The sequence below is a fragment of the Conger conger genome, chromosome 11 (genome assembly GCF_963514075.1).
Source record: "Conger conger chromosome 11, fConCon1.1, whole genome shotgun sequence".
Classification (NCBI taxonomy): Eukaryota; Metazoa; Chordata; class Actinopteri; order Anguilliformes; family Congridae; genus Conger; species Conger conger.
The window spans coordinates 5,196,561-5,203,608 of record NC_083770.1 but is presented as its reverse complement, the minus strand read 5'-3'; positions in this window follow the sequence as shown (position 1 = coordinate 5,203,608).

Here is a 7,048-nt window from a genome sequence, read left to right as displayed (position 1 = left end):
GACTGAATACATTTAGCCCAAATGGAGAACAAATCAAGGGGGCGTTTCAGTATATGGGAAATTCCACTGTAATGTCAACCTCAGCATGAAAAAATAAACTTGCTTCCCAATTAAAGTTATGTCCCAAACAGTCGACTGTGACCATTTTAAAATCTGATAAAAATGTAGACTAATAACAGAAAAATGTTTAAAAGTTGATTCATCAGACCTATTACCACTGAAATCAATGCTATTTGGTGGCCATCTTGCAAACATTTCAGATGGTTTTCTCAATGTCAAAGCTGACATTCAGAACCATTTCAGATGACAACAAATGTGTGATAAAATTTGATTGGGAAGTAGATCGTCTAACAATGGCCATTTCAGAGCCATAACGTTGGTATCTCCTCATAGATCAAGACAAAGACATAAATATTTTCTAAATTGCAATTTTCATGTACAGCCACGCCTCCTGCATTTCACGGATTTCAAACTGTCTGTATTACACTTTAAAATGTTTTTAGAAAGTATATAGTTTCTCAAAAATACCTGTCTTTTTGCGTCATATCCATATTTTTTTTATTTATCAGCACAATAAGACAACAATAGAAGTACAAGGCAAAGAATAAAACAAATTGTGCAGGTGAGATAAAAACCCCATGGGGGATTATAAAGGCATCTCACCCAAACAAATTATGCAAGCAATAATAAAACAAAAATGAAACAAGTCATAATAAAATAACATCAGATAAAATACACAGCAGATGATAAAAAAACAACAAATATGCACAGACAAATACATATATACAGTATTTGCCCTATACCTGTACATATGTAAAACCCCACGCTAACCCAATGACGGAATTTAGCGGGGGCCGAAGTGCTTTGCGTGCTTGTCCTTCTGGCGTTGCTGGGAGAACATTAGTAGGGTTAATTATTATCCTACGTACAAGAACAGAGCACAATTATGTTTAAGAATATACTGGGTCCGTTGCCATGGGTCAGATATGGATTGACCTGCCCTATATCCCGCTTACAGCTGGCCAGAAACGGATCAGTACAATTCTTAATTCTCCGTTCTCAAATGGGGCCGTATTGTAACGCCCATGGGTTCCCTTCGCGTCAAATCACAAGAGCTGTGCGTCACCGATCCTTTAATGGGCAGAAACTTGCTGGCCTCACAGCTTAGAACTACCACGGATGCACCAAGTCGCCAATCGGTCGGTCTTTAGCCACCATCACCAGTATTCAGTTGTAATTTAGGCTGAAAAGGTACAAGATTAATTAGAGTCATGGAGCTCACGCAAGTTACAAACAAAATAGTTCATTTGCAGACAGGTAGGTTATTAGCTTTAGAATATCACAATCAATTACAAAATACACAAATTAAGAATAGAGATAGACTAAATAATCATACCTAGCCTGCTTGGACTACACACAAACACAGAGTATAGAATATGCCGTGTGGGAAGTCGAATACAATCTTCCGCTGCTACACATACATACATACATACATACACAAGACATGTTGTGTGGGAAGTCGAATACGATCTTCCTGATACTTACATACATGTACAATATGCTGTGTGGGAAGTCGAATACGATCTTCCCAGATTGGTCTGTTTCCCTTGCTTTTATGCCAAATCATACGTTTGGAACCAGGCGGCAGTGCCATAAATCAACCTGGAGGGGTGGTCAAATCTGGAATTTAGACCCCCACCCTTGGGGGTTGTTGATTAGGGAAAATGAGATGATTACCAGGAGAGGACGTGTAGGTTTTCCCTTGAGTTACTGAAACTATGGTTTATTAAACTCCATTTCCAAACTCCATATGTTGCAGTTATCATGAAACTTCCCTCCTGATTATCCATTTTACATGCAATTCCTGTTACCATTACATAAGACTTAATGCAATAATACAAGGATCACATGGGCAATGTTTTCAAGGTGTTACCGGGTCTATTTACTATCTTAATAGCAGGAGGGAAGTTTCATGATAACTGCAACATAATAAAACATAAGGGTAATCTGTTTGGTATGGATGTGATTTGGTAAAATCAAGGAATCGGATGAGATACATTTCATACGAAATGGAGTTTAATAAACCATAGTTTCAGTAACTCAAGGGAAAACCTACACGTCCTCTCCTGGTAATCATCTCATTTTCCCTAATCAACAACCCCCAAGGGTGGGGGTCTAAATTCCAGATTTGACCACCCCTCCAGGTTGATTTATGGCACTGCCGCCTGGTTCCAAACGTATGATTTGGCATAAAAGCAAGGGAAACAGACCAATCTGGGAAGATCGTATTCGACTTCCCACACAGCATATTGTACATGTATGTAAGTATCAGGAAGATCGTATTCGACTTCCCACACAACATGTCTTGTGTATGTATGTATGTATGTATGTGTAGCAGCGGAAGATTGTATTCGACTTCCCACACGGCATATTCTATACTCTGTGTTTGTGTGTAGTCCAAGCAGGCTAGGTATGATTATTCAGTCTATCTCTATTCTTAATTTGTGTATTTTGTAATTGATTGTGATATTCTAAAGCTAATAACCTACCTGTCTGCAAATGAACTATTTTGTTTGTAACTTGCGTGAGCTCCATGACTCTAATTAATCTTGTACCTTTTCAGCCTAAATTACAACTGAATACTGGTGATGGTGGCTAAAGACCGACCGATTGGCGACTTGGTGCATCCGTGGTAGTTCTAAGCTGTGAGGCCAGCAAGTTTCTGCCCATTAAAGGATCGGTGACGCACAGCTCTTGTGATTTGACGCGAAGGGAACCCATGGGCGTTACAATAGTGGTAGCCCTCCTAATCTAGGAGAACAGTCACCGGTGTAATGGCAGCAGTGCCCAAATGAGGGCACTGTGGCATTGTCCGGAGTCTTCCCCCTTGGAGGTGCCCTGGTAGTCGGTCACAATTCCCTTGACTCAACTAAAACATCTTCCCCTTATCTTCTTTGGCCTGACAAAGCTAGTTTAAACAACATTGACCAGAAACCCCAGTTCTCAGGCCCCTCACAAATGGCAGCCCTTCCTGACCTTAAACACTACACACCAGGCCGCCCCATCATATCTATGAATGCTGTAGTTGGGAGTTTTCATGATAACTGCATTATGCTGTAAATATGTATTTGTGCCTCTCATGGTAATATACCCTTTGGATAAACCTGATTTGGGTGAATGAAAGGAAAAGAGACAAAACCCCCAGATTGCTTGGTTTCTTCTCCTTATCTCCGAAATCCAGGCCTTAGTTCTTGACCCTAAAAGTGAGTCACCCATCTGTAATTTACAGCCAGCCCCACCAGGCAGTGTTCAGGGGGCTAAAACACATGGCTTCTACAGAGACAGCTTTTGCCCAGTTTCCCCTCGGCTCCTGAATGGTTATGCTATCAAAGGTAGACTGTTAGAAAAACTAGACCATTACACCAGTCGCACGGAACCAATCAGAATAACACCAAACATTACTATATTCTGACCTGGGATTATCATGAAACATCTTTATGCCATCTCCAGTATTCCTGTGCTCTAACCTGTAAAAAATGTGAGAAAAGGGGGGCCCCCAGGGCCCAAGAAGGCGCCTCTAAGAATCCTTCTCTAGCTCTCCCCCACAGGCATGTGTGCCAAAAGGTGGGGGCTAACAATGTATGCTCCGGGAGGGGGAAGTCAGCAAGCTGACCAGCGCATGAGACCAAATGTTACTTATGACTGGCTTACACATTGAAATCGACAGAGGTACTCCACTGTCCACATACAGAATTTTAGGCACCACATACAGATGCCTTTCCTGCCTTCATGAAAGACAAATGCAATATTTACCCTACCACTGAAAACAATGCATTTCATTTCATTTTGGGTATAATGACAGAAGGTATAGCCTAGTTTTAGTTCATTCTTAAATATTGGCAGAGAGGGAGAAGAACTTATCAGGTGCTGGTGAGCATTCCACAACTGCACACCACGGTACTTGAGTAGAAACTGACCCCTAGTGGTGAGATTCTTAGGAGGATTTAGCTGATTAAATTGCCCGGTACTATACTGGTGGACTTCACTATTAGGTGTAAAATAATTTTCAAAACACTCTGGTAAAAGATCTCCCCTACAGCTGGTCTGGTAAACAAAAATACAAATGTGAACAGTATTTATGTCATAAATTGATAATAGCTTCAATTTTAGAAATAGTGGCAAAGACTGACTAAAATGATTATAAAAAGTTGCACTTTTTTGTAACAAGTGGAGTTTTTTAAGACTAGAGTAATAATTTGAACACCATGCAATGTTACAATCAGAAAGATATGGATAAATAAGACAAGGTCAGCAAATAAGACTTATTTAAAAAATTGCACATTTTCTTGATAAGACCAAGGGATTTCATAGCCTTTTTATAAGTATAATCAATATTAGGTTTCCAACAGGGTCGATCATCAACAAGAACTCCCAAAAAATGTCACTACAGAAACCTGCTGAACCTGATTATCGTCAATATTTAACAATGCCTTTTCAGCATTATATTTTCTGTTACCATTTTCTGTTACCATTGTTTACATTTAGAGACAATTTGTTACCTTTAAACCATTTTGAAAATTCATTTAGCCCTTATTCTGCTTGACTCATTAAACTATCAAAATTTCTATTTGACATTACTAGGTTAGTATCATCTGCCAAAATTTATTTTGATACATTGGCCAAATCGTTAACATAATTAAGAAATAATAATGGACCGAGAATTGAGCCTTGTGGGAGCCCACATGATACACAGTCTTTCAAGTATACATACTGCTGTCTGTTTCTGACATAATCACCTAGCCAGTTTAATACATGGCCTTTAAAGCCAATGATTAATTCACTCTCACCTTGATGTTGGTTTAATTTCATAACAATTTAATGAATGCTGCTGTTCGACGTGAGATTTCTTATTTCTCTTTTTAATTGATTTTCATTTCTTAATGCAAGGCGGGCCGGTTAAGGCGGGCCGGTTTTTGTTAAGTGGCCCGCCTTAACTATAAACCACTGTGGGAAACACTGGATAGGGAGGGCTTCGCCCTGTTAGGCCATTTATACCAGCCACCACGGAATATAAAATACTTTAAACAACAAAGACCTACATGACAAAGTTGCCAGAAAGAATGACCTCAACACATAAGTAAGTGTCTGAAGTATAAAAAAGAAACATTGAGAAGCCTGAAGCCTTTTGGAACAATGTGCTTTGGACTGACAAAACCAAAATATACATTTTTGGCTACTACCAAAGAAGCTATGTTTGGAGAAAAAAGGGTGAAGCCTTTGTAGAGAAGAACACCATGCCAACTGTGAAGCATGGAGGTGGATCCATTGTGCTTTGGGGTTGTGTCGCAGCTGGGGACACAGGAAATATTGTTCTAGAGGCTAATGTTCAACGGTCAGTCCAGACACTGAAGTCGAAGAGAGGCTGGGTATTCCATCAAGACAATGATCCAAAGCATACCTCAAAATCAACCATAAAGTACCTCCAGGAAAGACGGATGAATGTTTTGGAATGGCCAACACAGTCCCAGAATTGAATATTACTGAAAATATGTGAAGAGATCTCAAACATGCCATACATGCAAGGAGGCCAAAGAATAATTCTGAGCTAGAAGTGTTCTGCCAGAAAGAATGGGAAACAATTCCAAAAGAGAGAACTGAAAAACTCTTAGCTTGCTAAAAGAAGCTTGGTATTGTTGCCCAAAGAGGAGTTACAAAGTAATAACTGACAGGGTTCCCAAACTTTTGCCTTTTTTTATTTTTATTAACTGTAAAAAAAGTCATCTTGATTTCAAAATTGAAGAAATGTATCGTGTTTAACGTTGTACTATTTCGAGGTCAGGTTCGCTTCTGTTCTGTTAGCTATTAATTGTAAAAGGCTAGTTACCAGGGGTGCCATAATTTTTGCACACAACTGTATATCTGTTCAGTGCTCACGGTGCGGCTGCTTCCACCAGACGTTTAATATCTATTTAATGGTAGTTTTTCTCCTTAGGAATATGGTTTATGATTATGGTTGCTTTTTGGCTACTTTTGTTGATGTGAATTGGACCAATGATTATAGAAAAAACAACTAGTAACTACACAACATCCTTGTGTTCAAAAGACCGTATTAGCTCACGATGTTCCCTACAGCACCTGAAGCACAACTACTACAGTTTTGCAGGCAAAACCTCGTCACTGTAAGCTGAAAATGATCGCGTACGCGATTCGTACCAAGTTTTTATTCAAAAGGAAGGAATTAGCCTTTACACACACATAAAAACCAAAGCTGTTCTGGAATTAATTAATTATTCGTTCGTCATGAAAGTTGCACTGTTCGTAACATGAGTTTACGTTAGCCTATGCTGCGTGGCAAAAATGGCGGGTTTAATTTATTGTAGTAACTTAGCTAGGCTAACACTAATAGTTGGCTGACTGGATAATACCGCTGGTGGCCAAAATGATATGGCAAGATGTTCGATCTTTGTAGTAAATTAGCTGTGTTACTTATCAGTGAAATTACTGCAGCTAATTATATAAACAATGTGGGAAATCTAAGTTAGCTAACGTTATAATTTTAGCTAGGCATCTTGCTTATTGAATGTATTGAATTACGAGGCAGTATAATACTCACGGGGCCTACTTCAGGTTCATTCAAAAGGGAATAACTGCTTTAAAGTCTGTAAGCGTTTGTGTAAATTAACTTACTTTAGCTAACAAATGTGTACTTAATGTGTTCATACACTTGATCATTTCATCTTCAAGACACCCAGCTCTCTCACACCATTCGTCATTTTTATCGAGCACGAGATTTTCATGTGTCACTTGTTTTCATTGCCCCACCTGGAAAAGATCGCGCCCTGAAGACATATGCCTGAAGTGACGCAGCAGAGTGAGCACCACCGTACTGTCGATGCACCGACGATTAAAAACACTTAAAAGTGTGGCGTTAATAAGATTCGCGTGGTCGCAGTAGGTTATACTCATCACCGCGTTTGCTTCAGAAGCTGGAAGAGGCCGCGTGGTTTTGTTTTCGGTTGGCAGTAGCTTAAAAGACTTAAAATACATA